The sequence below is a fragment of the Lissotriton helveticus genome, chromosome 5_1, assembly GCF_964261635.1.
Source record: "Lissotriton helveticus chromosome 5_1, aLisHel1.1, whole genome shotgun sequence".
NCBI classification, from domain to species: domain Eukaryota; kingdom Metazoa; phylum Chordata; class Amphibia; order Caudata; family Salamandridae; genus Lissotriton; species Lissotriton helveticus.
Genome location: NC_136065.1, coordinates 2098242812 through 2098269089, shown reverse-complemented (window position 1 = coordinate 2098269089; position 26278 = coordinate 2098242812). Strand labels below are relative to the sequence as shown.

The following is a 26278-nucleotide window of genomic DNA, read 5'->3' as shown; positions in this document are numbered from 1 at the left end:
GTTAAAAAATGATGTCATAGAGGAGATAGAATCGTCAGAATGGGTTTCGCCAGTAGTTTTGGCACGCAAACCTGATAAATCTCTGAGACTTTGCATAGATTTGAGAGCACTCAATGCTAATATAGTGGTAGATTGTCATCCTCTGCCGAATATCAATGAAGTAGTGAGCATGATTGGTGAGGCTGTAGTTTTTTCTACCTTAGATTTGAGATCTGCGTATCATCAGGTAGTGTTAGCAGAGGAATCACGTCATCTCACAGCATTTATTACACCTCAGGGATTATATCAATTCAAACGGATGCCATTTGGTTTGGCATCGGCAGCCTCAGTTTTTCAGAGATCGATGTATCATATTTTTAAAGACATGAGTGACTATGTGAAGTGTTTTCAGGATGACATTTTAGTATTTTCTAAGAGTGATGAAGTACATATGGAACACCTGAGTAATGTGTGTAAAATGTTAAGTAAGTTTGGTCTTACCATTAAGAGTAAAAAGTGCAAGTTATTTCAAAAGAAGATAGAATATTTAGGGCATACTATTTCTGGGAATGGTGTTGCTCCTAAGAAATCATTAGTTGATGCAATCCTGAAAGCTCCTGCACCCGATTGCAAAGATAAATTGTTATCATTTTTAGGACTCTGTGAATATTACAGTAAGTTTATAGTTGGTTTCGCAACTAAAGTGGAGCCGTTAAGAGAACTAACCAGGAAAGATGTTGAATTTTTGTGGGGAACTAAACAACAAAACACTTTTGACAGTATTAAACTTGACATGGTGTCAGCTCCTACACTTAGACCGTTTTGTTTGAACAAACTTTGTGTTGTGACAGTGGATGCTAGCCTTTATGGCCTGGGTTGCGTGCTTTCGCAACGTTCGGGTAAGGAGGACTGGAATGTTGCATTCGCGTCTAGATCTCTAAATAACACTGAAAAACGATATGCTGTAATCGAAAAGGAATTATTAGGATGTGTCTGGGCTGTTGAACATTTCCGGAATTATATTTGGGGTGCAAGATTTTTGATACGTACTGATCATAAGCCGTTGGTGGGTATTCGTTCACCCGGTGGAGGTTTAAGTGCGACTGCTCGTATTGCTAGATTGATGTCACGATTACAAGAATATAGTTTTGACATAGAATATGTGCCTGGGAAACTCAATGTGACTGCAGATTGTTTGTCAAGATTACCATATCCCAGTGTCAGAGATGATGAAGATACTGAAGTCGTAACTAGCATTTCAGAATTATTGTCTGAGAAATTCAGTATCATTTCAGAAGATTTATGGATGAAAAGCATGAGTGAGGATGATGTCATGTGCAAAGTGAGAGATTATGTGAGTGTGGGTTGGCCTTCTAAGGAATTAATTCCAGCTGAAGTTATACCATTTTACAATGTTGCTGATGAGTTGGCCATAGAGGGAAATCTACTATTCAGAGCTGGAAAATGTATTCCACCTTTTGCGGTAAGAGATGTTATTTTGCAAATGAGTCATGAATGTCACATGGGCATGTCGTCCATGAAAAGATTAATTAGGTCAAATTTCTGGTGGCCAGGAGTGGATAGGTTTGTAGATAAATTTGTTAGAGAGTGTCCTGAGTGCATTGAAAGTGATAAGACGTGCAAATGTGATCCGGCACCTTTGACTCCTGTGAAGTGGCCAGATCATCCATGGCAGAAATTAGGGATCGATATTGCTGGTCCATTCAATTTTTTACCACAGGAGTGTAGATTCGCTATAGTTGCTGTGGATTATCACTCCAAATGGCCTGAGGTCAAACTGGTACCTCATCCTAACACTGAAAGTGTTATTTTATTTTTGAGAGAGATATTTTCAAGAGAAGGACTCCCAGAAAGCATTGTATCAGATAATGGGGTACAGTTCAAATCTTCAGAGATGTTGGAGTTTTTGAGTACTTATGGTATAAAGCATTGCACCACTGCTCTGTATGAACCACAAGGAAATGGGCTAGTGGAGAGATATAACAGGGTTCTCAAACAAGATATCCTATGGGCTCGGAAGTTTGGGGGAATGTGGAAGGAGAAATTGAGAGAAAAGTTATGGCTGTACCGTATAACGCCTCATGCCACTACAGAAGTTTCTCCTTTCCGCCTACTAAAGGGTAGAGATCCTGTATCTAACCTATGTCCTTGGTGGTTTAAGAAAAGTGCTGGTTATCGCATGGTTGATGTGAATGTCAAGGATGTAGCTGAGAAAGTGGAACTCAAACAGTGCAAATACAAAAGTGATTATGATACTAGGATGAAAGTCAAACAACCTGCTTTTATGGTAGGTGATGTGGTTAGGATTCGTAAACCTGGTTATATTACCAAAGGTGAGACAAAGTTTGGCAAACCTATGAAGGCTGTGAAAGTTTATCACAAGCGTTGTCACACAAGATGGCAAAAGATGGAATGTTAGAAGAGTATCCAAATGTGTGTCTTAAATTTTCTATTATAACCAGTAGTTTCTTTTATGTGTAAGGATTTGTTTGTTTTTTAATGTTTACGTTGTCACTTAATTTTCTTTAGGGGGAAAATGTGTAGTATTCTTGTTTGCAGATATTTCCCTTTTAATACAAGTTCCAATGTTGTACATATTTCCCTTTTAAATAGAATGTCTCTTCATAGCTGCTCATGCACATTGTGTTATGGGTTCCATTTAGAATTGTTATCTGAAATGGATTGGGGTGGAGAAAAAGGACTGATAACTTGGAGAGTGGATGTACTGTGCTGCAGTTCAATAAACCTTGGATTTTACTTGGAATTATCTTGGATTTTCAACTTCTTTATTACAGTACCACTCTTGATTGGATCATATCTAATCAAAATACCATTGACTCGCTCTCGGTTACGCCTTGTGACTGGTCAGACCACCACATTATCACCTTCCAAATTCCATTCGCCACCAAGAAAGTCTTCCCGCAACATTGTAAGCAGAAAGAGTGGATAAAAGACACAAAAAACATCAATTGGAACAGCCTGGCCTCGCAATGTGAGAAGGGTCTCACCCCCCCCCCCAATGACGGGTTAGACGTCAATGACTTCACATCCCACTACAACTCGGCAATGACCAAAGTCTTCGAGCAAGCCGCTCCACCAAAACTCAAAAGAATTAGGGAAAAAGACAATAACCCATGGTTCAGCGAAGCCTTAAATGAAGAGAGACGCAAACTCAGATTAGCGGAACGGAAGTGGAGGCAACACCCCTCCCCCAATCATCTCAAACTTCTCCGGAAATCGAGAAACTATTACAATAAAAGTATCCTACAATCAAAAAAAGACTTTTTCAGATCAGAACTAGACAAGGCCAAAAATAGACCAAAGAAACTCTTCGAAATTCTGAAACGACAATCTAACAAATTAGCTAAATCTTCACTCCTAACATCGAAATCACAGTTGAGTAGTGTAGAATTTTCCTCATTTTTCTCTGCTAAAACTAACTCTCTTCAACTAGAACTTAGTGTAGCAGCACTCAACTCAGGCACCCCTAAGAGCAATCAAGTCAATATGCCTGCAATGCATGAGCTACCACGCCCCAAAAATAACTCTCTCTGGGCCACTTTTAAACTCTACGATCTCAATGAAATCACCAATATTATTGCAATAACCAAACTTAACAACCACTTCAACAACCCTGTCCCCTCAAATTGTCTACCCCACCTCTTCCATATCATCTCTCCTCTCTGGACCAAGATCATCAATGCCTCTCTAGCAAAAGGTCACATCCCAGATTGCTTAAAAACAGGTCAAGTCACCCTATCCTGAAAAAACCTACTGCAGATAACTCCGACCCAAACAACTTCCGACCAATAACCAATATTCCAATGCTAGCCAGGGTCCTGGAAAAATGTGTTCAACAACAACTAAACCAACACATTGCGAACTTCAATCTTCTGAACATTCACCAATCGGGTTTCAGACCCGGGCATAGCACAGAAACGGCCATCCTACATATTGTAGATGACGCCCTGCAAGCCCTGGACCGCAACAAAACCTGTCTGCTGATTTTACTTGACCTCTCCTCAGCCTTCGATACGGTCAACCACGATAAACTACTAAGAAGTCTAGAATACAGGATGGGTTTATCTGGTCAAGTCCTTCAGTGGTTCAAATCCTTCCTGGAAAACAGAACGCAATCCTACTTGATCAACAACAATCTTTCAGTTTCCTCCCCCAACCTACTAGGAGTTCCCCAAGGCTCCACACTATCTCCATGCTATTCAACCTATACGTCGAACCACTCACCGAGCTACTACAGTTGGAGAACATTTCCTTCCACATGTACGCGGATGACACCCAACCGTAGATCAAGATCTCCTCTATCGAAGATTTAAGGTCAATGAACGCAGCCCTTGAAAAGACAGTCCAATGGCTATCGACCAACTTCCTCAAGCTAAACTCTCAATAAACAGAGTTTCTCCTAATCTCCCCCCCCTAAGAACGCCACGGAGACAAGGGAATGGATCAAAACTATCACGGCGTTGAACTGCACGCCAACAGTAGTGGACTCCTCCATATCACTAGGAATCACTCTGGACAAGAAACTGAACATGCAAAACCACGTCAACGTATTGGCTTATCTCAACTATCTCAGAAAAATGAAACCATTTCTCGAGATCGCGGACCTCAAATCTGCAGTCCAGTCCTTAGTTATTTCTAGACTGAGTACGGATGTACCACCCTCGCGGGGCTTCCCGAATTCTCAACAGCCCCTCTAATAGCTTGCCTCAATGCGGCAGCAAGACTCATAACTGGATCTAGGAAATTTGACCACATATCGCCACACCTGAAAGCACTCAACTGGCTACCCTACGAAGCTCGAATCCACCTAAAAATGGCCTGCATCACGCACAAGGCACTACACTACAACACCCCTCAGTACGTAGCCCAAAAACTTCGCTTATCGGGTGGAAACAGACATTCAAGGAGTGCGAACAATCTACTTCTGAAACCCTCACGTTTCAAAAACGCTAAAACTTCCAACAGAACTTTCTCTGGAGCAGCTCCAAGAATTTGGAACTCCCTTCCACCACACATCAGAAAAATCTCCTCTATCCCTCTCTTCAAAAAGGAAACAAAATTATTCCTGATGAGCAAATTCCTACCTTAAAGCAATACAACCTCGTCTCAAGAGTGACAATCCCCAAACTACCTTACTCTCTGGTCTGCTTAATTAAGACCCCGGTGAACCTATATTGTTTCTGAGTCCAGAACATTCTTCTCATGGCGGACCCGAGAACTGTGGACCGACACGAACGTGAATGGTCGTATATTGTTTTTCAGAACAAGTTTTCTCAATGTGGTTACTCCTTGTTACTTGCAAACTATGTCTCTCTGTATACAATGTTCCCCTTTGAATGTCTTACCTTATGCTTTATGTAAAGCGATCCGATACCCTAGCTTGGGTCTGGTTCGCGCTATACAAAACTCTAAAAATAAAATAAAACAAGATAAAAAATTATGTGGTACTGAGTGGTATTATGTTGAGGGTAGTTATGTACTCTACTCAATGCAACATATATACACCCCTTATACCACTCAGTACCATACAATTACAAACCGCATATTTAGATACTAACCAATGCAACAAATACTCTCCACATCATAACACTCAATACCACATAATTACACAACACATATTTACAACACATATTTACACTCTACTCAATACAACATAACTACACTCAACATAATACCACTCAGTACCACATATGCTTGTTTCAAGGGTTGTGGTCAGTTTCAGATATCGTACTGCAGTTCGTTTTACGTACTGTGATTAGTTTCAGGTAAGGCGGCTAATACAACTTCCTGTACAATACACAACCCATAAATATGCAGTAGTTTTAAGAGGTCAAACTAGACAGGCAAAACGTATACCAGCAGAAAGAGTGCTATTTCAATGCTCACTGACAATATGAAGGACTAGAGCACGCATGCGCGGTAGGAATTCTGGCTACAAGTATAGCACAAGCATTGGTATTGCCAATAGGTCTCGCTTTTGAGACCTTACAAGTATTTAGTTATGCAGCACAATATCCTTGGTGCAACAACATCAACTGTTGCATGGCTAAAGGCGAGACCTATTGGCTATGCCAATGCTTTTTTTTTTTTTTACCAATTAGTAAAGAATGAAGAACCAGGCTTGCACTGCACTAAACATCAGGCTGGACGGTTACCCATGTGTTTTGCAGAGCTTCTAAAACGAGGCAGTTAGTTTTGAAATGGTTCTCTCTCCCCGTATCACTAGACAATCTCAGGCATAAGTCAATTGCCGTTATTTTTGCAATAGGGATGTATTGCGAATAGTGTGTTAAATCAAGGTATCTATTTTTACCTGCATAATAAGCAAGGCCCAATACTGAGCAATAATAGTTCAGCTTTACTGTCCTCAGTTCATGGGAAGGTACACTTCCTCGACGGAGAAACAATTTATACACCTCAGCATGGGACTACTGCCCCCGGTTAAATCAACCTCGCATTTCCAGGCACGGCGGTGGCACAATTTTTAGAAATCTTTTCCTTTTCATGGGGTGTACCGTGCTGGCAGGTGGCTTGGCACAGGCGCTTCTTTATACCGCCTGACAGCTCAGAGAGGCCCAGCTGACGTTAGAAAAGAAATGGCTTTTATTTTTAAGCGATTCATATGAACAGGTGAATGAATCTTCTGTTCAGCGCCTACTATTCACTAGAAAATGAATTCCTCAAAAGAGGAGAAACCTTCCTGTGCACTCTGCCAGTACAGTGAGCACTACTGTTCCATGCACCGTCAGGCCCTGGCCTCTCTGCTGATCCCGTTCACAAAGGATCGAGATATATTACCCAACGTGGTGATATATTGGTGTTTCTATGTGGGAACTGGACGGAGGCAAGCACTCACTTAGCAGCCACCGTGTTCATGGTCACCGGAGCCTAGAATGAAATTTCGGGCGCCCAGTTACACAGTGCCAATCCATGTACATCCTATCACAAGTGCCACTAACTGACCCGTATTTACTGTTTAATACAAATACAAACGGATTCCACCAGCTCGGAGTGCACAGTCACGGTCATAAACAGAGAAACAGGGGAGTATCACACAGCACGGCACATGGCTCAGCCGAGACACTCACTGCGCCGGGTCACCCTAGCTTTGATGCACACGGAGACAACGCTGCGGTTGCTGTACATGTCATGGAGCCTTCCACCAATGAGGTCACATGAGATGAAGAATCGCGGCACTGCCCTGAATGCATGTCTGCAGGAAGCCATGTTTCCTTTCTCAGCTTACATTTGGCAAAAGAGTGCCTTCTGCGAGCTGCAGTCCTATTTCACTTCAATTACACACAACAATTGGATTTGTGCACTTGAAGACAATGACTGGTCACAGAAAAGCACATGCTAAAAGCACGAGAACGGATTCACAAAGTCGTCGTAAACATATATTAATGGCCATAAACGGATGGATTTATTCTAAGCGGTCACGAAAGGATACCTAGCGGTTGGAAATTAATTTACTCATGCATGATGAGATGAATAAAAAAAATTAACTGGTCTTGCACAGTTTTGTTATCCTTTCTCGTGTGTTCCTAAGGCTGAAATTCCTCATTTAGGCATAGTAATGTTTGGGAGACTTCCTTGGGCACTGACACAAGACCTGTTGGCGCATAGTTGTCTCTTAAGGGACTTCCAAGAAAAAACATTTCGTCCAATGTCCTGCAAAGTGTGTTGTGTTTGTGAGCCACAGAATACTGGAAGAAAATTTGAGTTAATATTCAACACGATAGACTTAATAATGGGTGAAAATGAGGCAGCAGCTCTGAACAAAGTTAGAGTCATATGACAAAGGTGTGCCATTGCTAAGGGCACTCAGTGTGTATTATGTGCGCTGTAGAGGTGTGGCAAGTGAGGGCTCGAAAGTGGTCTGTTTTAGTCAGAGAGGAAAACAACCTTCAACGGCTTTGCGGCCAGAGCTGTAATGTACATCTCCGAAAAGTGAAGGAGGGTCCCAGCGCCCCGTCCCCAGCACAGACAAGTTCAGCCCTCTACTAAAAAATACATGCAAAGCCCTCAGTAACATGGCATTTACATCTCCTAGAAAGGCCGATGCGCGGTATGACGCGCTACAGAAAACGCATGGTTATGTATTAGTATTATTATGAAATTAAGTTCGGACTCTACATATAAGTTACTTAAGAACTACAAACCCCTCACTTTAAAGCGGAGGGGCAAACCAGCAGATGAGCCTGACTTCTGCGACAGTTGTCACTCTCACCAATCACAACTAGTCTTTTCAAACGCACTATAGCACCGTGTTGATAGAGCTGCGTGCGAGACATTGCCGTACACGAAGAATGCAATCTGATAAATACATTAAAAGCGCAAAACAGTGGGTGCTGCTATCCCATAGTGACGTTGTAATGCACCCTTTCTGCTGGGCTCCGTATTCATTGGGCATGCGAGTAGACTAACAAGCCCGGGAGTCGCGCTCCTGCGTCACAGCTGAGAAGAACTTAATAACAAGCATTGGCCGCGCGGAAAACACAACACGCACAGCTCTCCTTTGATGAAACAGACACCAGGAGGGTTTAAAATGCAGTATTATAAAATTGATACGCATCTCCCTACCAGAAAGCACTAGGAAGTAGCGTCGCGCGGACTTCTCGCTGAGTGTCTCTGAAACTTCAGAACGCGGTGAGAGATTCAGCACAGGATGTGTGCCTGTAGGTCGAGGGTGTTAGCGCCCGCCGGCGGAGAGCCAGACACACAGGAAGAAGACCCAGTGTACAGTGCGTCCCCATCCCAGAGTGGGTGGCTTGGAACAATAAACGCCCAAGCCCGGGCCTGCTGCTGCTTTCTTAGTCTCCGGGGTGAATGATTAAAAGTTGTCTCTGCCGGTTCGGTCTGGTCATGTCAGAGTCAGTTCTTCGGATACTCCCAATTTATAGAAGCAGCACGGCTCTAAAACACGACTGTTTCCAATGAGTCGCGCTCCTGCGTCACAGCTGAAAAGAACTTTAAAACAAGCACTGGCCGCGAAAAATAAAGAAGAGAAGAAACCGGAAAGCATATTAGAACTCCCACTCTAAGGGATGAAATTCAAAGTAGCAAAGATCAGCAACATCGTGTCTCTGGGGCTGCCAAACAACGGCATCACAGGACTAAAAGCACAAAGTGCTGTGGCAATAGTGGTAACAAACATCTCCAAATAATTAGAAAGTGATCGCGGGATAAACCGGAAAGCATATTAGAACTCCCACTCTCAGGGATGAAATTCAAAGTAGCAAAGATCAGCAACATTGTGTCTCTGGGGCTGTCAAACAACGGCATCACGGAACTAAAGAAAGCACAAAGTGCTGTGGCAATAGTGGTAACAAACATCTCCAAATAATTAGAAAGTGGTCGCGGGGGAAGCACGCAAGTGGTGCGCGCGCACCAGTAATCACGCCATATGGCGCTTCTGCTCATGCGCGCGCCCGCCCACACGCACTGCAAGCTGTAGCCGGCGGTAGCATTTTTTGAAGCCCTTACTTGAAGTCTCACCAGAGCAACGCAAGCGCTGGGTCAGGCGAGACCTAAAAAGCAGCGCACAAGCTAGACCAGATGAAAACATCTTTAGAAGAACATGCTCAAGAAAATGACTGCCACAAACGCAGACTAGAGAAACTGGAGGAGTGACATATCTGGCTGGAGAAGAAACTGTAAGATTATGAAAATAGGTCAAGACGGAACAAAATCTGCATACGAGGGCTAGATAAAAGCATTCCAACCACTGCACTGGAATCCCATGTCCAAGTCCAAATTCGCCATATAGTGCAGCTACCAGATGACTGGTGCCTGGATACCATCACGAGTGACTAGCCACGCTCTACAAGTCCGAGTTGATTGATTTACTCTGAAGTCCAGCTGGACCGCACACATTGTCTATCTCCCCCACCCCCAACAAAAACTAAACCTGCCTCAAGTCCACTTTTGCAAGGACAAGGAACCCATCATGGTGCATCATGAATCCAAAAGGCGATACAATTTCGAGCAGAGCAGATTACGAACTTCCAAGATATTTGAGCAGACCAGATTACAACCTTCTAATATATTTCAGCCGCAACACTCACTCGACATCAAGATTTTCAGTATGTAAACACTCACCTTCAAAAGGAGAAATACTGTACCGGTGGAGCTACCCATTCCGACTCTACTTTACTAAAGACATTAAACAAACCTCAGTGAAAACTTCACAAGAAGCCAGTGAACTTCTCCATCTTCCGACACACTCCAAAGTTACAAGCCATAAACCAACATCTCCGCAAACCAAATGGAGGGCACTGATTGGAAGGCATCTCAAACATGCAGATAACAGCTACGGCAGCATAAGGAGAAAGACACCCACTTACAATTGTTAGAAGAGGACCCATAACCTGGACTTTGAACCACGCATTAGATTGAATATATATCCGGCAACTCTTCCATTATCTTTGGCTTACATTTTGCTCAACTATATCTGAAAGTACTAAGGGGCACCACCACAATAGGGTCCCGCGAACTTCATCCCCACATTTGACCTACTTGCTCTGTTAGTTCTGATTCATCCTACCAGCCTCCCACTACAGCAGACTGAGGAGACCGTGAACAATACTCATAAGCTGCCCTACCATCTCTTGCCGAATTCGAATGTGTGGTAAAATGTTTGTGTTTTACACCAGGGGACCTAAGTGCTCACACCCAGTCCTCCCTCCAAAACGAAATGGACGATCAACAACTAATTGAGATATGGTGCGGCCAATATGTAAGGGAACGAGATTATTCATTCTACTCTAACATACACAGGTCCTTCTCTAGGATCGACTACTTGATAGCTGATAGTAACTTGGCTCCCCAAATTTGTGATGCTAACATAGGCACGACAGTACTAGTGGGCGATTTAGTGGTCACGGTGCACTTGATTCTTCCGCAAAGACTGCCTCAACAATGATGGGCAATTAACAAAATTGTATTTTGTGACTTAACCTTGCGTGAGTCGATCCTAGAGAATTAGTTTAAAGAAAACAACAATGGGAGCATGGCATGGAACTTGGTTTGGGATGCATCAAAGGCAGTCATTCTGGGGAGATCTTCTCTCTCACACATCGCCCGCTTCACCTGAATATACCTCCAGAAAAAATAGGTCTTGAAAACAAGATACAAGACTTTGAGCTCCGCCACAAACAAAATGGATCTCAGTGAGTGTATCGAGAACTGAGACTAGCCAGTGGGAAACTAGAACCCCTTTTAATAAAAGAGATGGACAAAAAACATGCTTTACAAGAACTAGAAATACTAGGGGAAAGGTAACAAAGCAGAGAGCTGCGGAAACGTCAAACATGGAACAACTTGACGAAAATAACAAATGACATACACATACATCATCTATAATGACAGCATTTTACTACCATTACTACTCATCCCACTATGCAGCGCAATATCTGAACAAAACAGCACGAGATTTTTATTTCGAAATTCCGGTTTCCCCCCAATCCTGGGGATGTAAACTTCTCTATATTGCAGCTCTATAACGAGAGGCGAACTTAGGAACATCATAAAAAACTCAAACCCAATAAACAGCCATGGGCAGACAGATTATCAATGTCCTTTTATAAAGCATACATTAATATAATAACAACTACAACTCATTTTAATAAACTGGAGAACTCACTTCCACAATGACGAGTTCACTCTCACCCTATAACTAAAACCAGGTAAAGGCCCCGCCTCTTGCTCTCCTATAGGTAGATTGTGCTGCTAAACTTAGATGTTAAAATCTTTGCATTTATCCTAATCTCACAAATACACAATGCCTTGCCCCTACTAATATGAAAGTAACAGTCTGGTTTCATCAAACATCGACAGGCAAGTGACAACACCAGGTTAGAATATGATTTAATTGAGGCAGCAAAGAGACACCATACACAAATGGTTTTTCTCTCGCATGAAGCAGAACAAGCCTTTGATAGAGTAAGCTGATAATTTACAGCGAAAATAGGTGCCAAAACAGGGTTGGGTCCCAACCATAATAAACTTATACTGGTTAATTTTTGGACAGCCTACATCCCAGTTAAGAATCAATTGCGAATTGACAGAAAAACTGACACTACCGAGAGGAACGCAACAAGGCTGTCCCCTATCCACCCACGCCTTATTTTCACCATTACCACGGAGGCCTAATACACAAAATTAAAGCTAACAGAGAGTTCCACGACCTCCGACTGGGCCCTAATGAAAACAAGCTGGCCCAGTTTACAGATGATGTGCTTGGTTTTATCACATACCTCTATCCCGGTGTTTGTCCGAGAACTAGAATTATTTGAGCGGATCTTAGGATTTAAGATAAACTACTCCAAATCTTCCACCCTACGAATGGGAGAACCACAAGAGTTTTCCAAACCAATAATACAGATGGAGGGTTTCACTCAAATACCTTGGGAGGCACCCTAATAAAAGAAGCAACAAATATATATGAAGCCAATATTCCACCCCTACAAGATGTCCTCCATAAAGACCTGTACCGATGAGAGAAGTTGGAGATATCCTGGGCGGGGCAAGTCTTGAGCGTCAAGATGAACATTCTCCCTAGACTACCGATTTTTTGCGCTCTTCCATCCATCAAACGAATTCAACAAAAACACCTCACTTTTATCTGGGGCAATAAAGCCCACGGAAGGCAAGAAACACCCTTTTCAAGAAACCAGTGGACGATGGATTAGCGTTCCTCAACATTACAGGACACATACAGGCGGCCCAACTGCGCCCAGTTTTAGACTGGCACAGACCCCTCACACTACACTCAAAACGAAGGAGAACAATATTACACCAAGATGTATTATGGCTACCATGCAAACATTGGCTAAGCTCACCCAACTTACTCCATTCAACAGCGATTCTTTTAGAACACTGGGAATCTGTTGCCCACTTTCGAGGTATCACCTCTTTCTCATCCCCAATAACACCGGTCATCAAGAACCCAGAGTTTCTGATGGCCAACAAGATCTAGGCTTCCTGCAATGGACACAAGGAGAAATAATGCGAGTGGGAGATTTTTGCAAGGACGGAACATTAATGACTAAAGACGCTTGCATAGATTAATTACAACTCTTTCCCAACAATGACTATTGTCTAACCCAGGTGCTGCACTGGATTAGAGACCAAGGAATTCAAAATGAAGCTCTTAGAGATAAAACACAACTTGAACGGATGCACTGTGACAAAACAAAACAAGCATTTACAATGCAATAGGTCTCGCAATTGCGAGTTTTGGAGCTATTGGCATTGTAAATGGCATTGCCTTTTTATAAAAAATTAAAGGGCATTATCATTTACAATACCAATAGTTTAAACTTTTTAAAAGCAATACCTATTGTATTGCAGAGCGCGGTGTCCATGAAGCGGCTGCCGCGCTCATTATGAAAGTTAAAAAAAAAAAAAAATCAACCGAGTGCAGTGTCCCTGAAGCGGGCGCCGCGCTCAACATCAACGTTTTTAGAAAATACATTTAAACTGAGTGCGGGGTCCCTAAAGCGGGTGCCGCCTTCAGCATGAATATACTAAAAAAAAGCGCCCGACATTGTCCCCATCAGTGTCCATAAACAAAATAGTGCTCACCCACTAGATAAAGCAGACTGCGTAACAAGCCATTGGAGTTCTGGACTTTTTGGTTCCGTCCAGAGGTGTCAGGGACAACACCCGAAGACCCCGGAGTTCAACCTGTCTTGGTGCACAAACAAACAGAAACACGGGCTTCTCGATGGTGGCGTCAAAGACCAAAGGTTTATTACTGCAGGGACACAGAAGTCACAGAAACTACACATGGGCAGTATCTAGGAGCCTGTTCAATTTGTACAAAGAGGGTTGTTCCTTATATACTAAATATTGGGCTTCAGGCAAATTCTTTACATGTTACCACAGTTCTAAACATTCGTGTCTTAAACAATAAATATTTGGCGTTGCACAGGAATCGTCAACAGTATCTGATGTCAAAACATTACGAATGAGGGGTTCCCACTAGTCCATCATAATCCCATGTCAATTCTTCATTCAAGACCCGGACCGCCTCATCGTAAATTTCGTTACCTCCCCCTAATAAAGGCCCAGAAGGAAAAGAGCAGAGCCAGGTGTGGAAGATAGAAAGACAGGATAAGAAATGTTTGTGGGTCGTAAATGGGCACGGTTACCAGCTTCGGCCGCCTAATCATGATCAGGCCAACGAACACAAGAACCAGTATAGCAGGACTGGCCTCAGGCTGGGGAGGCAGTTCTTGCCGAGTCATGCTGCCACAGCGTTGCTGGCCTAAGGTGCACGTGTCACTAGCAAGGTGAATCGCCGGTTAAGGCCTACGTGTCCTTAAATAAAAAGAGGTCATTGCGTGTCCATTGACTATGTGAGGGCAAGGAATACAAAATGGCTTCCGTGTTCTAAGATGGATGCCATGGGTAAATCACAAATGTGTTGGTAACAGGAGTGCTCTTGCTCGTAGCATAGCGAAAACACCAGGATATACTAAATGGATCATTTGCGGTTCACTGATACCAAAATTATGTATTTACGACAATGTTTACAAACACGAGTAAAATCGTCACGGAACCTCAGACCCTCCTTTTGCCCTTACATAGGCAATTACTCAGTCTATATCAGAGTCAGAGTCTAATTCTATGCTCATTAGGTCAGTGACATGTTGTTGTATCATCATCCTGTCTCGTGCCTTTTCTCCTAATGCAGGTGGTTTTCTGAAACAGGTTGCAGCACAGAGACTACACAGAGCGGGACCACATTGGATAATAAGACAGCACGAGAACAGAGATACTAGGATGACACCAATGACCATCAGAACCTTCCATCCCCACGCTGATACCAGAGTCCAAAACCACTCCATGAAGGACCAGTTTCCCTTATCTACGTGTATAGAGTCGGAAATCTTGTGTAGCTTAGAGATCGCTTCATAGACTGTTGGAGCATTATTTGGAATAAAGACACAGCAGCTCGATTGGATCATTCTGCATACCCCACCTCGATCTGCAAGTATTACGTCTAGAACCATACGGTTCTGCAACGTCATGAGACGATCCGCCTGAAGCTCAGCTGTTAAGTTACTAAGGGCACCAGCAGTTTCTGTAATAGTAGATTCAACTACCCGTGTTAGTTGACGTAGATTTCTACTGTTGGCCATAGGCCCCCAAAACGGAGGGAAACCTTTGAAAAAGTCTCTAGCTTCTTGACCAGCGGTATCTTCCTTGCTGAAGACACCTCTTGCTACTCTGGTCTTGTGATAATCTGAAGAAGCAGTGTATGTCGGAGGTAACAATCGAGCAATATAACATGAACCTGAAAAGTCAGCAGGCAGCCATGTATATGCTCTGTCCTGACAGATGAAGTAGGTACCCCTAGCAGTCAGAAAGGCAGGGGAGGAGTTAGACGGAAATACGTAAGTCTCAACGCACTCACTCCTCCCTAGCTGAGCTCTCAGATTTCTCCCATTTCCTTGCAAACAGACCTGACCTCGGTGAGGCACGACCCAAACTGAAGTGGAGCTTTTACGCTTGCTTTCTCCCAAACTAAGGCGATACTCTGTAGAGTTCCAACTCAAATACACCCGTAATTCATCTCTAGGATAAGATGGAGTATTATTGACGTCTTTAATCATGTCAATAATTCCCTGGACTAAAGCTTTGTTGGCTGAGTTGTATTTAGTGGACCGTGGTGGACGCGGAGGATAGGTCTCAAGGGCATATGAAAAAATGGTCTGAAAGGCCTGAAATGATCCATTGTAGCTAAAAGGCAAGACTAGATAGGGAATGCCTTTATCCATAGTGTGAGGTATCAAGCCACACACCCAGCAGTCTGTAGTATTAACTACCAGTTGGTGTTGATGCAAGAGCTGTACAAATGTATTGTTAATAAATTCTGAGCGTCGAGCTTGTTCGTGTTCAGGAAATGAGTGAAAAGAATGCATAGAAGAAACCGTAGAAGTAGTAGGATCAAGGGAAGGTACTGTAGTTACTGGCATAAAAATCAAATGTACACCAAAGACGATTCCACCCACCAACGTTATCAAAACAATTAAAAATGTAACTGCGCATTGCATTAGAAAGCATTTGCTGTGAAGTATTCTGTACAGTCTATTTCTGCGAACATAAATTACATTTTCTCGTTGTAGCTCAGGAAGCTCCATCTTCTACGACCGTTCGCGACCACTGATGATGTGTACGTAGATGAAAATGCCTCTATCAGCCCTGGGAGTTCCCAGAACTAACAGAAAGATCGACCTTGTGTCTGACCCCCGCAGATTCAACTAGGCACACAGCCACGACCCTACGGCTACCCAGACGGCAAGGCAATTTTAAAACAAAAAGAAACAATACAAAGTATTAGCAAACTTCCTGGCTGGAGCCAATGTATAGACAATTCAAATCTGAAAATAGGCAGTTTCCTGCTTTATTTGTCCATATTGCGAGAACGTAAGTTGTATCTCAGTTTTGCAGGAGCTGTCTGATCTGGAAACAATGTATTTTCAGCTGACGTTGCAATGTTCACGTTCGCAGATGGCAAATGTTCTTTTGGTGCAGATGGCAAATGTTCATTGGGTGTGGATGACAAATGTTCAGGGTTAAAAAGAGCAGTTTCAGGAGGAGAGTCAGAATTTGGTGAATCCGTGATCAGTTCTGCATCGCTGAAAGGTATGAACCTGGGGATTTGTTCCGTTTCAGAGGTACCGATTCCTTTCTTTACCCAGTTGTCGTAAGGAAGTGGCAGAGGCACACGTTTAGCATGTGTCGTATGGATCCAGTTTTTCCTTCCGGCCACACGAATAGCAGTTCTCGTTGCTAGCAGGACTTGGAAAGGGCCAATGAATCTGGGCTGAAGATTTTTTGTTCTTGCAAAATTTTTGATGACCACCTGATCACCCGGTTTCAGCTGATGGCCTGGACTCTCCGGTGGCTTTGGCAATGCATCGAAAACCTGTTGGTGAATAAGACTCAATTTAGCAGTCAAGTCGAAAAGGTAATCAATTAACATTGGGTATTCCAGCTGCTTAAATTCTTTTGGTCTAGGTACCCCCCAAACATTTGCAGGACGGCCAAAAACTATTTCATAAGGACTAAGCCCTACTCTAGAATGTACGGTTGCTCTTGTTGATAGCAAAGCCAAAGGCAATGCGTCTGGCCAGGACAAACCCGTGGACGCTTGTATCTTAGCAAGTTTCAGCTTAAGGGTGCCATTGTAACCCTCGACTAAACCTGCGGACTGGGGATGATTCGCACTATGAAACTTCTGTCTAATCCCTAGGCCGGCACACACACTCTGCATAACTGTCCCTACGAACTCACTTCCGTTATCTGACCATACAATCCGTGGCATTCCGTATCTGGGGAAGTATTCTTTAAGAAGAATTTTGGCAGTGGATAAGGCAGTATTGTCCTTCAGTGGGTATGCTTCGATCCATCTGGAGAAAGCACAAACTACCACTAGGACGTATTTCAGATTATTGCAACGATCCATGTGAATGAAGTCTAGCTGGATCACTTCAAAGGGGCAGGAAGGAGGAGCGAAGTGACCTGCAGGTGTGGGGATTCCCTTGCCAGGATTATGCATCAAGCATACCATACAATTTCTCACCACTCTCTCTGCACACTTACTAATCCCATCATTCTTCCAGACCGGAGCCAACATCTTACAAATCCCTTTTGAACTGATGTGCGCTGTTCCATGTGCCATCGTTACTACTGCAAGCACATACGCATCAGGCAACATCCAACGCTGTTGTTCCGACAAATCAATCCAACACCCACTCGAGTCCAATTTACCCGTGCTCTCTTTCCATACAAGCTTTTCCTCCTCAGTCGCCTCTTTCTGAATTTCTTTCACGCTTTCCACTGTGTCCTCACACATTCCAGACTCAGAAATCCATCTTGCAGACGTTGCAACATACATTCTACTCATCATATTTCTAGCTGTCTGTTTTGCAGTCTCATCAGCAAAAGCATTCCCACGACCAACATCATCCGTGATTGCTTTATGAGCACTGCATTTCACAATCGCAACTTCAGTCGGTAAGGTTAGAGATTCTAACAAGTCATTAACTAGCTGGCCATGTTGAATCTTAGTCCCATGGGACGTAATGAAACCTCTCTCTTTCCACAAACGGCCAAAACTATGGGCCACGCCGAACGCGTACTGACTATCTGTGAACACATTCACTCTCTTTCCCTTAGCTAAAACGCACGCTCTTGTTAGCGCGATCAATTCTGCAGCCTGGGCAGAATTCTGACTCACTCTTGCAGTCTCCACAATCGTACTCAAAGTTGTTACTGCATAAGCAGCAGTCACATCACCATTCTCCAATTTGAAGCAAGACCCGTCAACATACAACGCGCCATCTGGATCTGATAACGGAGTGTTTTTTAGATCAATTCGTCCTTTTGTTTCTTCCTCAGTTTTGAAACAACAGTCGTGTGGTTCGGAATCACTCGACTCTTGGCTAGTCGGCAACAATGTTGCTGGATTCAATACATTGCATCTTTTGATCTGAATATGACTAGCTAATAGTGTCAGTTCATAACCTGATAATCTAGCACTGGTAAGGTGTTGCGTCTTGGTTCGGTTCATGAGTGTATCCACAGCATGAGGAACCATAACTACTAGCATGTTGTTCATTACTAAACCAGCAGATTGTCGAATGGAAGCTGCAGCTGCGGCTGTAGCTCTCAAGCAACTAGGCAATGCTCTAGCTACTGGATCTAATGTTGATGAAAAATACGCACAAGGGCGTTGTTTATCACCAAATTTCTGCGTCAAAACACTCAATGCACAACCTTCTCTCTCGTGGACATAGAGCGTGAATGGCTTACTGTAGTCGGGTGTACCCAATACAGGTGCTGAACACAGTGCATTTCGTAACTCAGAAAAACTCTGCTGACATTCAGCAGACCATGGTACCGGACTCGGAACACCTTTCCCAGTCAAGGCTACCAATGGTTTTGCTAAAAGAGAAAAATTTGGGATCCATTGCCTACAATATGAGGTAATACCTAAAAAGGCACGTACTTCTCTCTGCGTGCTAGGAACATTCATCTGTGTAATTGCTTTTATTCTCTCTGGGGTCAACTTCCTTCCCTCCTTTGACAAGAGATGACCTAGGTAGGTCACTTCTTGGCAGCAGTATTGCATTTTTGAAGGTGACACCTTGTGATTCAAATCTGACAAGTGATGCAATAAAGAAATCGTAGCTGTTTTGCAAGTTTCCTTGTCATCGGCAGCCACTAGAAGATCATCGACATACTGTACTAAAGCAGAACCACGAGGAAGTACGAAGGAATCTAACTGGCTTTTTAATGCTTGACTGTAAATGGATGGGCTTTCACAATAGCCTTGTGGAGCGCGTTTAAACCTAAAGCTTCGTCCTCCTAGAGAGAAACCGAAGATATCTCTGCTTTCCTCGGCTATCGGAATGCTGAAAAAGGCATTTTTCAAGTCGACAACTGAAAACCATGCTGCTGTAGCAGGAATCAACGTTAACAATGCAGTAATGTCTGGAACCACAGGAAACTGTGGAATCACAATTTTATTATTCCTCTAAGATCAATTACAAACCTATATACTGGAGGTTTTGTTGGGTCAGTTCGTTTCAAAATAGGCAGTACAGGACTATTACAGACATTTCCTCTAGTCTCTTCTACAACATCTTTCTTGATCAGGTCTTGTACTATCAGTAGGAGCGCACGCTCACCTTCACTAGAGATTCTATATTGTGGAATTCGTGGAAGTTTGACATTTGCTTTCAAAGTTACTACATAGGGTGGAATTTCCAATAGACCTACATCATTAGGACCAGTCGCCCAAAGAGTATCAGGGAGTGAACGCAGCTCTGGTGGGAGCGCATCCATCGACAAGTACATCGGGGAGATTATTCTTTTACCCAACGTAAGCTGTACTCCTGCTGGAGAACAGTACAATGTCGCGTACAGGCGTTTTAACAAGTCTAAACCAAGCAGATTTTCGTTACAACCTGTCGTCAAAATCAGGGGTGCTTTCAATTGACGGGGTCCAACAGAAATAGACAAAGGACCAGAAACAGGGTTATGAACAGGGGCGCCCGAAAAACCTACTGAAACGTTTGTTGAGCCAGACAAAGGTGCGCCAGGGAGTTTCGCATGTATGATAGAACTTTTTGCTGCACCAGTATCCAACAGAAACGGTTCGACTATACCTGATGTTGCTACTGCGACATAAGGCCCACTCTGATCTACTGGAACTGATACTACTCCCTCTCTTTGTCCATGGCTGTCCTAGTACTCGCTTTGCTGACCTTCCTCACTAGCTTCATAATAGTCTTCCACATGATATTGTGGAGACCTATTCTGTTGGGCAGATTGTCCATTTCGCTGGTCGAAATAATTAGAGGGGCGATCACTTGTCTGTGGAGGCATAGCACCTCGTCCTCGACCTCTAGAGTTTTGCATAGAACTACCACGACCTCTCTGAGCTGCCGCAGCATTATTTTGCGTTCGAACTGGACACTCACTTTTGTAATGACCTTCCATTTTGCAATAAGCACATTGATTCCATTGGTATTGTGGCCTTTGAAAATTATAATCCGTTCTTTGATAAGACCCTTGCTGCATGTTAGTCTGATTCGTGCGAGGCGGATATGCTTGCTGTAAAAGGACTTTAGTTTTTAAATCTTTCGTCTTTTTATCTGATTTTTCCTTCTCTTCTTTATCCCTATTTTCATAGTACTGAGCAGTCGCAAGTATTTGCGCAGTCGTAGAGACAGCCCACGCACTTTCAGAATTCTTTAATTTACTACTAGGTTCTGGCAACAGATTGTGCACGAATTTATCAACAAATAATCTCTGGCCTCCTTCTGTGCTCATATCCTGACCACTATGATCCACAAAAGTCTCTTCGAATCTTGTGAAAAAGTCGGAGACGCTTTCGTCTTTCTTTTGTTTGCACGCGGACAATTTGTCCCAGTTAACGCGCAATGCTGGCATCAAGGTTTTCATTAAATCGATTATTCTACCAGGCAAATTAGCAATTAAAGGTTCAGGTTTGGAACCACCTATTTGTTGACCATCCGCTGCAATTATAGCTGCCCAGTCACCACCTAGGGCAACTGGATGATTCTCTTTACGAATTTTAGCCCAAATTGGTTGCGGTACTACATTACCAAAGAGCAGATCTATGTCAGCAAGATTCAATACACAAGCGTCAACTGTTTGAGCCAACTCTTTGTAGTACCCTGCAGGATTTTTACGCGGATCTGGCAAGGCCTGTTTTACTGCTAATACTTCAGCTCGCTTCCATGGAATATGTATCCATACTCTCTGGAATTGGGCCGGAGCGGCTGCAATACCAAGGTTTACATTAGCTTGCACAGCTTCACGCCAAATTGGCGGAACCTCTCTCATTGGGTATTGACGATTTTGTTTCGTACTGCGTTTCCCTAACTCTCTTGGTGAATGAAGGGATGAGTCGGTTCTATAACTTAGAACCAGTTCCATCGCTTCTTTTATATTTTGACCGACTATCATACCTGCAGCAAACTCTTTCTGAACATTAATTAATTCTTCTAGATTTGATTCAGGGTCATCCTCTTCCAATTCCTCACGTAGAAGGAAACACATTTCATCGAACACATATCGTTGTGTCGGTTCGTTCCATTGCATAAATGTATCTAATACATCTTGTACATTATATCTTCCAACTTTCGAAACCCATCTAAGAGCAGTGGAATCTAGTATTCCTCTTTCTTCAGTACTGGGAAGCTGACTACGCCTCTGCACAGAGTCAGAGGTAGGAGTCTTAATCAGAGTTTTATAGAAGGGAGATAGAATATTAGAGACAGAATCAGTGATTCTTCGACGAACAGAAAGCGGAGTCATAATATTAGCAGAAGCAGTAAATAGAGTAGCAGTTGGAACAGATAGATCAGGAACAGTAGGAGTAGCAGGCAAAATAGCTTGTGAATTAGCAGGTGTGAGCGACACAGGCATAGGTAAAGAAGCCGGCAACCCTAGAAGAGGGGTTGTCGAAGGAACATTAATATTGACCACAGGAGGTACAGGAACTTGATTCAGGGGAGCGGGAACAGGGACACCAGGTTGTCCAGCAACCGGTAATTGAACATTCGGTATAGGTGGAGCCGTAGCACCCTGTGCATACGGTGGGGGTGATCGTAACAAGTAAGACAACAGGGGATCCTTTTCAGGGTCCTCTACTATCTTAGCCGTACTCGATGGTAAAGCAGGATAGCACTTGTCTATCGCTAAATTACGCTCTCTATTGGCCACCTCCATCGCTTTCTCAGACTCGTTGAGTTGCAGCTGCCTAGCAGACTGTTCTAAAGTCAACTCTTGTTCTTTCTGTTCTTTCTTCAACTTTTTAATTTCTCTCTGTTTAGATTCTTTTCGCCAATAACGGAAAGAATCAAACATTGCCGGCCGGGCTTTCTTCTTAAACAACCTTCTTTCTAGATTATCGAGAACTTCAGGTTCAAAACTACCATGTAGTGGCCAACTAAGGACACCATCTTTCTCTGTGAAGCGGATCCATACCTCGTTATAAGAGATAGGGCCCACACCAAATTTGCAATATAGATCATAAAGGGGAGTTCCAATCGGAGGAACCAAACACGAGTCCTCCAACTGGGAATCACTGTTGCAACTAAAACAAGACAACATACAATTTTTCCGACTTACCATTTTATAATCCGGAACACAACACAAACAAAACACAAAATAGAAAAGATGTGCACTCGAACCAAGAACTTAGGCCTACCAGAACTGACAAATGTATCGATACCTGAACTGAACAGAATGATTATCGTAACCAGAATAACCAGTGATAACCTTACAGAACTGAACTGAACTGAGAACTAAAAGGATTATCCAAACAGGAGCAACCCTTACAAAATAACCAACTAGCAACCACTGAATACTTAACTGAGGCACTGAAGACGTCACCAAGGAGAAACCCGTCACGTTTCGCCGTACTGAGGTCTGCACCTCGGGTCCAAGACAGGGCGACGGTCAAGGCAACGGACCACTGCAGCCGTCTGAACGGGAACCCTCGTGGAAGAGAACGTCGGGGCCACTTTTGCGATATGCCGGGATCGATGAAGTGGGGCGCCTCCCTCTGAAATCTTCACACGAAGCTCCTCGAACTCTTCAGGCTTTTGGACCGGTACCGAATGACGTCGCCCCACGTTGGGCGCCAATTGGAGTTCTGGACTTTTTGGTTCCGTCCAGAGGTGTCAGGGACAACACCCGAAGACCCCGGAGTTCAACCTGTCTTGGTGCACAAACAAACAGAAACACGGGCTTCTCGATGGTGGCGTCAAAGACCAAAGGTTTATTACTGCAGGGACACAGAAGTCACAGAAACTACACATGGGCAGTATCTAGGAGCCTGTTCAATTTGTACAAAGAGGGTTGTTCCTTATATACTAAATATTGGGCTTCAGGCAAATTCTTTACATGTTACCACAGTTCTAAACATTCGTGTCTTAAACAATAAATATTTGGCGTTGCACAGGAATCGTCAACAGTATCTGATGTCAAAACATTACGAATGAGGGGTTCCCACTAGTCCATCATAATCCCATGTCAATTCTTCATTCAAGACCCGGACCGCCTCATCGTAAATTTCGTTACCTCCCCCTAATAAAGGCCCAGAAGGAAAAGAGCAGAGCCAGGTGTGGAAGATAGAAAGACAGGATAAGAAATGTTTGTGGGTCGTAAATGGGCACGGTTACCAGCTTCGGCCGCCTAATCATGATCAGGCCAACGAACACAAGAACCAGTATAGCAGGACTGGCCTCAGGCTGGGGAGGCAGTTCTTGCCGTGTCATGCTGCCACAGCGTTGCTGGCCTAAGGTGCACGTGTCACTAGCAAGGTGAATCGCCGGTTAAGGCCTACGTGTCCTTAAATAAAAAGAGGTCATTGCGTGTCCATTGACTATGTGAGGGCAAGGAATACAAAATGGCTTCCGTGTTCTAAGATGGATGCCATGGGTAAATCACAAATGTGTTGGTAACAGGAGTGCTCTTGCTCGTAGCATAGCGAAAACACCAGGATATACTAAATGGATCATTTGCGGTTCACTGATACCAAAATTATGTATTTACGACAATGTTTACAAACACGAGTAAAATCGTCACGGAACCTCACCACGTAAAAGGTCCAGTCGTTAAGGGCAGTAACAAATGCAGGCCCGGCGGTACGAAGGAGGGCGTAACAAGCCTATTTACAAATCAGAAGCCAGCATTTAAGAAGGCCAATGACACAAGCCAGCGACAAATATGGGTGTAGAGTGAGAGGAGCTGCTAGTGCATACCCTAATACACCATGCCTCGCAGAGCGAGCAGCGCATGCGCGCTGCCGCTAGGCTCGACCTAAAAAGTCGACATCCCTATTTTATACAGTCAATCAAACAGGGGCTTGTAAAGCGTGCTACTCACCTGTGAGGGTCCCAAGGTGCTGGGGGGCAGGGGTGGGGGCGCAGCTCCGGTTCAGTTGAAGAGACAGGTCTTGAGGCTCTTCCTGAAGGTGTGCAGGTTCGGGGAGCGTCTGATGTTTGCTGGTCTTGGCCCGTTCCAGGTCTTGGCTGTGATGTAGGAGAAGCCTCGTCCACCAGCTCGGTTTCTGCGGATGCGGGGGGGGCTCTGCCAGGGTGAGGTCGGCGGAGCAGAGGTTCCTTTTGGATACGTGTAAGGAGCCTCTCTCATTGAGGTATTTGAGTCCGATATTGTGGAGGGATTTGTAGGCACGGGTGAGAAGTTTGAAGGTCCCTTTCTTCTCGATGGAAAGCCAGTGGAGGTCTCGTAGGTGTTGGGTCATGTGTCTGTGTCGTGGTGTCCCTAGGACGAGTCTTGTTCTGGATGGTTTGGAGCTTGTGTAGCAGAGTTCTGTTGATTCCGGCGTAGAGGGCGTTGCCGTAGTCTAGTCTGCTGGTTATGAGTGCGTGGGTGACTGTGTCTGCATTCAGGGGGTATCCATTTGAAAATCTTTTGGAGGATGCAAAGGCAGTTGAAGCTGGTGGAGGCGACTGAGTTGATCTGGGAGGTCGTGGTGAGGGAGGAGTCCAGTATGATGCCGAGGTTCCTTGAGTGGTCTGTAGGGGTGGGTGGACTCCACATAGACTCTGCTGGGAATCTAGTTTTTAGAAATGTCTGAGGTTGGTAGGGTTTCCTTAGTGCAGGGCAACCTCGCGCCCAAACCCTGCAGTCAACCCATATGAACGATGTCCCTTCAAAAACATTTGGCGGTGTCTAGTTTGTTGATTCCTGCTCAAGCCCATTTAAATCCCATGCAAGCCTGGTGCTTCCACACATAGTGGAACACAGATTGTGGTCAAGTTTTGGCACATATATGTTTCTGCACAAGGAAGATGGCGGGGAGCTATTAAGTTTTGGATAAAAAATGCTATAAATCTGACAAACATGATGAGCTTTTAGCCATTCTGCGAATTGGGGGGTTTCTTCTTTGTTGGATATAAGGAGGATTTCGATGTTGTCTTGGTTGAGTTTTAGGTGATTTGTTGATAGCCAGTGTTGGACTTCTTTTTGCGTGTCGTTGAGTCTCTGTCACCAATGGAGGAGGTTTCCAGGTAGATCTGGATGTCATCTGCGTAAAGGTGGAAGGGGATGTTGTCTTTTTTGAGTAGGGTAGTGAGGGGTTCCGTGTATATGTTGAACAGTTGAGGACAGAGCACTGGGCCTTGGGGAACACCTCTGCTGACGGGGTGAAGGTCAGACGTAAAGGTTTTGATTTTTATACTTTGGGAGCGGGTGTATAGGAAGGAGGAGAACCATTGTAGGACCACATCGTCTGCACCTACCCTTTCTTGAAGAGCCTTAATGAGTAGGTTGTGGTCAACCGTGTCAAAGGCTACCAACAGGTCCAAGAGAATAAGTGGGCAGCATTTGTCATGGTCTAGTGATTTGTGGATATCGTCTTTGACGTTAAGGATCGTGGTCTCTGTGACACAGCCTTTTCTGAAACCTGATTGGTGTATGACTAGAGAGTTGATATTGTCCAGGTGTTGGGTCAGTTGTAGGAGAACGCATTTTTCGAGGGTTTTGGAGAGGAGAGGGAGATTGGATACGGGTAGGAAGTTGTTCAGATCGTTTGTGTCAAGGCCTGGTTTTTTCAATAGTGGCGTGACTTGGCCGACTTTGAGGCAGTCTGGTATGACGCCGGTTCTCAAGGAGCTATTTATGATCTTGCACCAAGACGGAGCCAGGGAGGGTCCCAGCTTTTTGGTCAATTGGGAGG

The 26278-nt window shown here is 44.0% G+C and overlaps 1 protein-coding gene across 1 annotated transcript in view; it reads right to left on the bottom strand.

Annotated features, from left to right (window-relative positions):
* The window catches only part of ZBTB34 (zinc finger and BTB domain containing 34), a 140096-nt gene that overhangs the window by 89460 nt on the left and 24358 nt on the right, over nt 1-26278 (bottom strand). The gene's annotated exons all lie outside the window — the stretch shown is intronic.